Here is a 12050-nt window from a genome sequence, read left to right as displayed (position 1 = left end):
TTGTGAAAAAGGTCAATATGCACTGGAGTATAATATTTTGGTAAGATTTAACTAATAGTTGAAAAACAGCAGGACGTTTTCGGTTTAATAATATTAAATTTATAGCACATATGTTCATACTAATATATCGTAATCTGGCTATTTATTGTGATTGTATAACAATTAAAAAAAAAGTACATCATTGATGAGCATCATTCAAGTACTAATCACATTGATACTACCGGGTGTTCAGCAATATGACTTTTTAATCATAAAACAGTACATTACATGGACAAAAACTTATATTTTATACACAATTGATATTCAATAGTCAATTATTTAACAATTACGTTTTTGTTTTTTGTCTTTTTTTTTTTTTTTGGTAAATAGACCTCTTCATTCATTGAAGACCCATATGTGGCCTTGAACTGACATTTTTCATCGCAGTTGGGTAGTTTTGATATATTTTTTCTACGTATTCAGTGCACGGGTAGGTTTTGCTGACACACTATGATCTTATCAACTGTAGATATGATATATACTGGTTTGTTTTTAACATTGATGTAGATATTTTTAAGAGTTTTTTTTTTTGAAAAGTTTGAAACATTTTTACCCCAAATATCAATGAGAAAACTCCCGTAATTGAGTCATTACACTAAGTAATGAAGAATTAACCACACATGTAACAATATGGGTTGTTAATTAAGTAATATCAATAATACAGTCCCGTAAAACTATCTTCTTGTAGCACATTTTTTTTTGTTTTCGGATTAGCTCTAATTAAAGAAGAAATATCAACATTGAACAACAGTAAGACCTGCAATTTTCTTTAATGTATTCACTTATTCATTAAAAGTAATAAATTCATATATTATTTAGTAAGGTTCGTTGTGTATTCGCTATGAATTGTTCAATTTGTTTCCTATCAGTTGTCAATACGTCTAGATCGTTAGCGGTTCGTAGACATAACGTTTTGGTTCGGCCTGCAAACACCTTTGTACTTGTTCTTCGTGCGTTAAAATTTTGCTCTGAATGCGATTTACTCTTAGCACATTTTTTTAATTCGTTCAAACCATCAACTTTATATCTGACAGGTGATTGACATATATCTTTGTTTTTTGTTTATTCATTTGCAGACCGTTATAGAGTAAGAGAGCCTTTATCAAAATCGATACGATAAATACACGTAACTTCTATGATGATTTGACCTATTCCTTCAGTCTCATGGAGCTGACTTTATAGCTGATCTGATCTGAAGAAAGAATATAGTTTAACTAGATCCTTGAACATGAGTTTGCGTTATATAGGCGAAGTATTATATTTAAACAATCCTAAATTCGGGGATTTGATATATTGCATCTACCCCAAAGAGCTTGATATATAAGATACTACAGCCTTTTATCTTGAACTACGCTTTACGACAATCGTGACTTTCAATTCAGAATTGTCAACTTTCCTTTCATATGTGGCAACATCCCGTCAGCACCTGCGTATTGAGCATATCAAAACGTTTAGGTTATCTCAGAGCTTGCCGTAACCATGCAGATTTTTTTTAATCGCGTTAAAATTCTAATACATAAACTTCATGACAGGGCTTTATAGCTACAAGATTGAAATCATTACTACAGAAGTTTTATGGTCGTCATCGTGAACTCGTCGACCGTTAGGTGTATCCATCTGCGCCTTGAAAACTGATTTGTTCAACGTGTCATGGTTTCCCTTTTCTCTTTCGACTACCCCGGACTTGACTTTTATGAGCAACTGGGCAGGTGTTTCTAGAAAATCAGAAGACGGTTACCCACACCGTTGCACCTGATCCATGCTCTCAGGTTTTAGTGGAGTCCGAGTTGCTCATTTGCTTTTGTTACTTTGTATATATGATTTTAGTTACTTTGTGTATGTCTGTTTTCCATGTCTGGTCTTTGTCCCTGGGTTGCATTCTTTTGATTACCGGATTACCGCTATAACAATGGAGTTTCCATTTTGTTAATATCACACTAATATTTGTGCAGCATTTAACATAATTGCGAAAATACTAATACTTTACAAACTATTTACAAACAATGAGATATGAACAAATTCATGTGATTTCTTATGGCCTTCTTTGACATTAATAACTCCTAAAGATAAATAAGGTTTATATCCTACAAAGCTTTAGGCCCAAATGCATATTTATTAATAGAATATAGGTTACTCATTCCTTTTACTTTCCAGTTTGTTGTTAGTTATGCATTTCGCCATGTTTTTTATTTCATCTTAGTATCTTGACTTTCAAATTGATCCCGTTTTGATTAAATTTATAATTGATCCTTTATCCTTAGCATTTCATTGCTTACATTTCGGATATTCTTCATTGTATTTCAACTGAAGATTTGGAAATATGTGAGTCTCTAACCAAGGGTGTTTAAGGAGACGGTTTTTTTTTTTATCTTAATATAATAACAATTCAGAAGGAATAATTCTTCATCAATGCAAATAATTAAATTTATTGAAAAGATAATATTTCGTTGGTCAAAGTGCAAATAACACTTTATAGATTCTCCACGTCCTTTCAATTCAATTCAATTGTTTCAGTTCAACTTATATATGAAAACGTTCGGTCTGCACATTGCATTTGTTAATGTTTCACAATGCCCTTAACATTGATTGAATGTTCATTTATTCATCTTTTTTTTTTTCTATGTGTAATGTAAGTCATTTAAGTACAAATCACAATGATACTCCCGGACGTTCATCTATATGACATTTTAACCAACACAAAAACGGTACATTACATGTACAATAACTCTGGCACTAAACGCTTTAGATCAGAGCCTCAAAGATTTTTAAATCTTCAGTTTATTGCACTAAAAGTAGGTAAACGATTGGTAAGCATAAAAGGTCTATCTTAACAGTCCAAAGCAGAACAAATGATATAAAAGTCAAGAGACAAATAATGAGATATTCATATAGGAAGTAATATACTGCAACGTGCAGACATCACTCTAAATTGAATGAGGATTTTCTGCCCCGTTTACAATAATATTGGAACACAATGGGAGCGTTTTTAAGGAGTAGTTCATGTTCAGGGCGACCTTGACAAATTACTTAAATTTGTTCTTGTAGTGGAAAAAGCCACACTTCAACTGTCGTAAAATTATTGGGTCGGCTATAAATGTTGTAAAGAAGTGATATTCACGAGATTACGTAAGCCTGATTTTTAGATGTTTAGTGTAGCCCATCACATTCGTGTACCATCAGAAAGATGAAAATTCCCGGCAAAAGGGCAAACTGGATGTAATCATTAGAGAATGGTAAATCGATTGTATCAACCGTCTTTCTACATATACACAATAACCTATGGCGATACTCCGTCAATTTCAGTATTTGTTTGTGACAATTGATACAATAAATACATCGAAGGACACACTAAACTTATAAAATCATTTCTCATTGTGATCAAACTCTTTATATAAAATTATTATGGAACTGTTGTGTCGGTTTTAAAGACTGTTCCTTACCTCCGTATAACTGACCAAATTTGATGATTGCCCCCACTTTTTTATATCGTCTAGGTTGTTTTATGTTGTTTGGTTTTGCCGGTTTTATTTTTTGTTATTGATAATTTGTTTGTTATTTCTGTGGTTTTTGGTTTGTTAGTTTAAGGTTTATTTTTTTTGTTCTGTAATGGTTTTGTTGAGTTTGTTTAATTTAAGATATTCTGTGTATATTATTCTCAGTTTTTAGTCTGAAAACGCAGAATACAGTGAATGCGTAAAAGAGAGAACAACTCCATGGGGAGGGATAAATGTCAGCTCAAAGCCATCTATTCGTCTTTAGTGAATGAGGAGCAAACTTTCGAACCATGGGTTATATTGCAGCTAGCCCAAAACAATAATATACATGGGTAGAGCAAACGGTTGCCCCTATCGACTCCAGCAACATAAAAGTAAACTGACAGTGAAAACGAAGCAATATGTACAGTGGCCCTGAAATTCCTGACTTGGGGCAGGCTCAATAAATGCGGCGGGCTTAAAGTACTTAAGCATGATCACAATCCTCCCAATTTTACGCATTCATGACTTTAACGTGATATTCTACAATTACATTTAGCTCTTTGCAACGGGAAAAATAAATATCCAGAAAAAAAATAAGTATTAACTAAAATAAGCCTAACTGAGGGGAAGAACCAATAGTAAAACCATGGGAACATTGAAGTTAGTAATCGTGGTTTCCCCGATTTCTGCTTAGAAAAAAAACATTGTTTGACTTTATTCATAAAAGCTGCATTATTCCGATGACTGCAAAACATCTAGAAATGTCGTCTTTATATCTGCAAATAAAAAAAAAAACACTTGAGATATGAAATCCATTTAATAATTGGTTCAAACATATACAGGTAATTGTAATTGGTAAAAATATGCATGTATTTAAAAATTGCTTGTATTATCAGTTCTTTTATTTAAACAAAGAAGGTGGAAAATAATCAAAGTTACAATACCAACTTCTTAACATTATTTCTTCTACGCGATGTACTCATATCGTAATATATTTGAGACAACTTTCAAGACGGTTGTGGGAATATTTAGAGCTTTTTTTTGGTATGATACATATTAACTCGATACAAATATACGATCAAAATGTCATTTCAACGTTTATTATATCTTATAGACTCATGTCATACAATCATGTATATTTCGAAGTGTGAAGTCACCTTTCTGGAAATATTTTGCAGTTTCTTTGATTAGGGTGAAGTTACGTATTATCATTTTATTAATTTAATTCAGCAGAAATAACTGTCATCAGTGTGTGAAATCCGTCATATAACTTGCATGCATAACTTCAATGTTTGCAACTGATATATGGTTGAAACTTTTAATTCAAATTTGAGGTAATTGTTCATTCACAAGTACATCACTTCTAGAGATTATACACTTAAATAACTTTTCAGCACTTGTGAGAAAAAGGGTAAGAACAAAATTGCTCAACTGATCAATTCTAGGCAAACGGATATATGTTTAACATATGGCAATATCTAAGAAAAAACTTCAATTGCCCTGATTTGGTACAGTCATTTCTGATAAAAATCGTGGGCTGAACCATATGTGTTGCGGGCTTAACCTCCCCACTAAGTTGTTTCCTTGTAAATTGCAATACAAAATGGCAAATTGCCATGGCAAATTTGGTAAATTCAGCAATGGAATCAGCACGGAAGATATATTGATGATATTGCTAATATGAATACATATATCTCCTTGTCAGGTAAGAATATTTCACAATAAGATTTTGAAATCAGAGAAATATAACTTTTTTTCAGGAAATGTGTGAGTTGTATTTTATTTCTATAAACTTTTTTAAATGCCTGACCCTCAAGCAAACAATAGCTAAATAAAAAGAATAGTTGCTTCTATTTCTGGTATATTTTAACAACACCAAATTCAGGGTATATCACTGCAAATAAAAAAGATATCAAAATCGTCTCTTGTGTCATAAATTTTAGAACTGAAATGTTAACTGTCGTCAAATTTGAAGTTAAGGTCTAAACAAACGACGCAGAGAAATTGACTGTTCTACTTTCCTATAATGCATGGGACAAACACATTAATAAAACATCAAGTACAAGAAACAAACTGCCTAAAATGAAGTTGAGTTTAAATCGTATCAAACAATATGGCATAAATCTTAAACTTTCTTATACTTTATTCAGCCAATAACAATTTTTTAAGCTGAAATCAAAATATACAGCTTTGTCAAATAAGGGCTGGGGTCACTCTGTCTAAAAATGCTTCTAACATATATTTTGCGATGGAATATTTAACAATAATGAGCAACGTAAACAATGAAACTATGGCATCAAACAGAAATTTGACGTTGTTCAGGTTGTAAGATATCGATTCCGTAAACCGGTAGAAAGATTCTAAAGAAAAGAAATATTAAAACCATTTACTGGAAGGAGTAACGCAAAGTTTACATATAACGGACAACGACAATGAACAAACAAAACATTCCAAATGAAATATTGCGATGTTATGTATGGTTACTATCTAAACAAAAACATCAAACATAAAGATCGTATTGTCTTGGTCTTAAAATACTACGAATGATAAAATATAATTATCTTAATATTTAAAAACAATAAGTCTCATCTTAACTGTAAAAATGTACATGAGATATTAATCAATAGTCTGGCGTAAATAAAATGAATGTAATCTAGGGACAAAGACCAGACATGGAAAACAGACAGACACAACGAAAACATTATATAACGAAAATAATACATACAAAGTAACAAAAGTAAATGGGCAACTCGGACTTCATACATAAAAACTGGAAGCATGCACCAGGTGCACCGGTATGGTAAGCGTCCTCTGCTTTTTAGTAACACCCACCGCTCATAAAAAGTCAAGTCTACAGTAGACAAAAGAGGAAGCAAAACTGTAACAAGTTGAATAAATCATTGTTCGTGGTGTAGATGGATACACTTATTAAATGTCAACATATTTACAAAATGATGATCATGGTGTCATCCAGATCTAAAATTATATTTTAAGATATGAAATTCAAATAAAAAAGTGCAAATTAGATAAAGCCCATGTGGTTGATATATCCGCAAAAAGTTTAAAAGGTAAAAGGTCAAACTTAAACCGAGTTGTTATACAGAAAGTTACCATGTAATTACATCCAGGTCCTAAATTTTACGCCATACAAAGTTTTAAACGTAAATTAGATAGTGATAGGGTTTTATGTGCTTTTTTTTTTACAATCTTACAATCCAATATAAAGCAAGTTGCCTAATATTACATCAAATCAAATAAATATCTCCCGAAACAAAACAAGTTGATATCGACAAAGGATAAGTTAAAGAAAAGGCTTATGAAATTGCGAACTTTTAACTGTAAGCTCTTAGTTTAAATAGAAATTTGTCTCCAACCATGTCTTAAATTGTTGCCAAGAATTAAATAAATATTCAGAAATATATGTTGCAATAATAGCCGCATGTTGTTAGTACAAAAATAAAGAACGAATATGATACTTTTTTGTAAGGCTTACCTTAGCATTGTTAAGATGGTAAACATTTATATTTCTCTACCATCTTCATTGTGATATTGATCGAGTAATAACACGTGACACATGCAAAACAAAAATGCAGTATACGATAGTTTCTGCTGGACAGCTTCGAGGCACGCACATTAAATCTTTCTCAATTGATGAATTACTAAATTAAACTTCTTGTCCACACATTCAACATTGCGCTTTCTGGCTTCACCTCCGTAAGGGATTTCATGAATGCGTATTCATTTAGGCCCATCACGATGTAGAAGGAATTACTAAACCCGCTTCGAACACAATAACACTTTTTTTTTCATTTTTGTGGATTTTGTTTTATTCTACACTTTTACTATTAACAGCGCTGTCGTTATTTTTGGTCGCGTGTCTTCTTGTCATATTTGTTTTCCCTAATAAATGACAAATCTGCAATAAAGATATATTTATGACATATTCGAAATCGAATAAGAGCAAAGCACTCCATAACATAGACTAATTTCGTACATACTATATACAGTTGGCACATTTCTTACCACTCTTCGATTCTGTGAGAGTTTGCTCTCATTGAAAAGTTCTAAACAGTCAGAAACTGTATTAAATCGCGACACACCTTGCCAGAATATGTCGGGGGTTTAAATAAACTATGTCGTAATCTGTCATGGGTCTTGGAACTCTCTAATTAGAAACTGTTATGTTTGACATCAATCTGTCAATCTGTATAACATCACCTAGCCAGTAATATTCAACTTCTAAATTGCGTTGATTAGAATAGTTTCTGACATATTTTCAAAGGGTATGGTGAGAAGGAAGCTTTGTTATATTTTAACTTATTCTAGTTAGCTGATACCCTATTTTTCAATTAATGTACAACATCCAGTACTAACAGACAATATTGGTACGACCCTTGCCATATCTACCGTACCAGGCGCTATGTCACTTGAAAGTGTTTGCACTCATATATTTGCAAAAAAAATGTCAAATTAAAATAATTCTGACTGGAATATATATTTGTCACAGTCATCCAAATGATAGTGATATTTAAAACAAATACATTGTATACAACAATTTAAGATCCTTATTGAAATCATAAGTGCTCGCACTCAAAGATTCTGCAAAAACATGTCAATTATTATAATTGTTATTGCAGTATATAAGTGTCAGTCACCTATACAAAAGGTACAATAAAACATTGACATTTTATCCAATGAGCTTCGACTTATGGAAATTACAAATGTTTTGCATGAAAATGTCGAATGTATAGTAATTTGGACTGAAGTATATGTGTCACACGCAACCAAATGAAAATAAGATTGACATTTCATACAATAATTGTATACTCTTATTAAAATTTAAAGTGTTTAGCCTCATATGTTTTATATATGTAAGAGCTTTATCGGGAATAAAAGTGTTCAAACTCGTACAATTTGCAAGAAAAAAGTGTAATTTGTAAAGAATTATGACTGAAATGTATGTGTCGCAGTCATGAGCACCCACATGATAGTGAAATCAAAAAAAAAAAAACATTATATTCAATTCTTTTAGACGTAATGGAAATTATAAGTGCTTGCACTCATGCATTTTACAAGAAAATGCCATTCTTATAGAGTTTTGACTGAAATATATGTGTTGTAGTCACCCACATATTAGTTAAACTTAAAACAAAGTAACATTTTATTAAATAATTGTAGACCCTTATGAAAATTAAAAGTGCTCGTACACATACATTTTGCAAACATATGTATTTTTAGAATTTTGACTGTCACAAATATGTTCCAATTATCAGCATGATACTTACATTGAACACTTTTACAATGAGATAAGACCCTTTTGAAAATTGAAAAGTGCTCACACCCATACATTTTGCAAGAAAATGTCATATCTAAAGTATTTTGACTAGAATATATATGTCATAGTCACCCACATGATAGCTATATCAAACCATCAGACAACAGGTCGAAATAATTCAATATTAATTTTAATGATTTATTGCTTTTAAGTATTAAAATAGTCCAAATTACATCAGACAGAAAAATTCAACTATTTAGTACTGTGTCCACAATTTGTTAACCAGACTTCCTGTTCTAACATAGACTGAACTAGTATCAATAACTGTCCAGTGGTATGACAGTTTAGAACAGCTTTTCGTTTTTCTTTGTCGTGACCCAGGAGAGTTTCTGTCAGGATCGGTCAGACTCTGTAAGGAATTTTGTTCTATTTGCTGTCATGAACCTTTTTTTTTTTTTTTTGTCTGACAGATTGTGACAGATTTCAAGAGTAGGTAGAAGGGATCGCTATTGTATATTTGTCAATCATGATTTATCTTTAACAGCCGAATAACTTATAATTATTAATAATATGTTTATATATGACTCTAAACCTATCAGAGAAACAATTTCTCTGGTTAATGGGTGATTATTGACTGATCTGTGATAGATCAAAAACTAGTGCCAGATTTCGTTTGCAGAATGTCGGTAACTCTTTTTTTTTATTTTAAATTTCTTTGAGACGAATGAAAAGAAGGAATTATAAATTCTAAAAACTCGTTCTTCAATTTCAAATAGAATAAATTATACTACAAAAGTGTTTATCCAATTCCAAGCCGGCCTTTCAACTACATTGGGATGAATAGATTTCTGTTTGAGTTTCCCACCATTTAATATTTTCTTAGTTTTCAATGCATTTCATATATGCCGCCGCTATTTTTACAGAAACAGTTTGACAATTGAACAAATGATCTGAAACTATTAACTTATAAATAATTGATCGTAAACTTAGTTGCATAGATCGGTCTTGGTACTATATATGACGATTGTGTATGAGTGCATTAACAACTGTAATAAAACTGTTTAATTAGCAATAACTTATCTTTAATAAGTTCCAAATTTCCTGTTCCTCAACCAACCAATCTAAAAATAAAAGTTATTCACAGTGTAAATACGTTTTTTGTTTCTTAGAATATTCTTAAAAAATATTTCACTCCACAACGGTATTGATTAAGTACTTTAACTACTTCGATAGATAACCGATCATTTATATATTTTTCCTTTAAAAGGCACCTAGTTGAACAGTGTTCAAATATGTTTTTTAATATGAAACATGTAAAACATATTTGGAAGTCTATACTTCAGCATTCACATTTACATTTCTAAATTAACTATCAAATATACTGCATTCTTTAATAATAATTAAAAAAAAACACACATGACGAAAAAAATTAATAGTTATTTTAAATACTTCTATTTTCTTAACAATATGCAATATGCTCATTTTCTTTTGAAACATACTGTTTACAATCGATATTGTTTACAGTTTACAGTATTGGCGCATTAAAAATACTTCAAATGACTAATTCTTTAATGTTTTTGATAGGATTATCTTTGATCTCCTTGCATGAATTTAATTATTAACAGCTCTACAATTTTCAAAAAGATCGATAACCAGGTATTGCAACAGTTTTGTTTTAAATATGTTTGATTCTTTAATAACCAAAATATCAGGAATGCCGAAGAAGGCCTAGATGTAACGAATGTGCGGAAATTTCTCTGTGCACTAGTTAAATCTTAATTCGTTGTTGGCACGAATGATCATATTCTGGTAATTAACGATAACCAATTATTATCATATTAATCGTTGCTATTTTCAACATGAATTTAAAATTGGGTGAGCGGCGGATTGATATTTGTGACATGTTGACGTGAGAAAGTGCGAGTATAAAATTAACGAATTAATTACACAGTGTGAATTTTAGATTTTGTTTTTCACTAGGAACATTCTGCAAATCACAACAACCTATATAATAAAACAGATAACTTCAACATCCAGTCGTGTAATAAAATATGTTAATCAAATAGTATACTTACTACATCAGCGTGGAAGTTATGATGGTAAGTGTAGGTCTAGTAATATTTTCCTGTTATCCGCTTAATTGAATATGGTCCTTTTAAGATTGAACCTCTGTTAGTTAGGCGTATTGGATTTTTCCTTGACCAATCATACTGTTGCCACGCCTACATAACCTCTACCAAGTAACGACCGATTAAAGTTCATTTCTTTGATCTAAAAGTAAAAAAAAATGAAATGAGCATTTTGTCGTTAAATGGTCCTGTATATTGTTTGAAACACAGGACCTAACTATACTACACATTTAAATATGTTTGTAATGTGTATTATCAGCCATGCATTTAATACAAATCACACTGATATAATAAAGTTTCCCGTAAAAAGTTAATAATTGTTTCCTCAGACACAGCTTACAAAGTGCTACTTTACGTCTGCGTTTTATTTTCTGTTTGCATGGAATTCCATTGTTCATCTATTGATTATTCAACAGTTAATCTAAATAACGTGTTGTTTGAAATGTTAATAATACAGACTAAATTGCAATACTGTGAACATGATTTTGTTTATAAATGTTTTTTTCAATTTATAGCTAGACTTTATATCACAATAGTTGTGTAAAACGTTCATGATGCTAAATATACTTATAGATTATATTTGATAAATAAATTACTATTCTTTTCAATAAAAAAGTGTTTTTCATTGGAAATAACCACTAATCATCTCTTGGTAACTAATTATTACATACAAGGTAAGAAATTTAAACATATAGCAAGATATTGGTTGTTTTTAAACCATGACTCAAAGCCAAGGTGCAGTGCAGTCTAAAACCTTTCAAAAACAATATAAAAACTTATCATATTGAAGGCAGTATTCTCAAAGTGGAACTTTGTTGTGTCACGTAATTCGTTTTAAGAAGAATTACATTACGTACTGTAGTTGTTAATTACATTATTGATAGTTAATATATATGTAAACAAGTTATAGTTTGTGACACTCATTTGAAATAATATAACCAGAACATTACTGATAACATATTTTATACCAAATAGACATAAATATGTTCTTTTGAGTACGTTTTAAATGAAATGATGAAATTTGTGCCACCCACGTTACAATCGCGGTATATGTTAGATATATTTCAGACTGTTAGATTAAATAATACAGAAACAAGCTTAAGACACGCTAGAGAGATAATGTATAAGCAG

General features: G+C 31.0%; 1 long non-coding RNA gene across 1 annotated transcript; it reads right to left on the bottom strand.

Moving 5' to 3' along the window:
- Nucleotides 1–4269: 4269 nt before the first annotated feature.
- Nucleotides 4270–11161, bottom strand: LOC148603978 (uncharacterized). Its single transcript, XR_015916929.1, has 3 exons — nt 10866–11161; nt 7009–9911; nt 4270–6366 (listed from the first exon to the last, which is right to left on the bottom strand). It is a non-coding gene; the product is annotated as an uncharacterized LOC148603978 (long non-coding RNA).
- Between the last annotated feature and the right edge of the window lie 889 nt (nt 11162–12050).

Source organism: Perna viridis, chromosome 11 (assembly GCF_037379345.1).
Source record: "Perna viridis isolate PV_CMFRI_1.1 ecotype Kerala chromosome 11, ASM3737934v1, whole genome shotgun sequence".
In the NCBI taxonomy this organism is placed as follows: domain Eukaryota; kingdom Metazoa; phylum Mollusca; class Bivalvia; order Mytilida; family Mytilidae; genus Perna; species Perna viridis.
The sequence above is the reverse complement of the archived record's forward strand: the minus strand, read 5'-3'. Positions and strand labels throughout refer to the sequence as shown.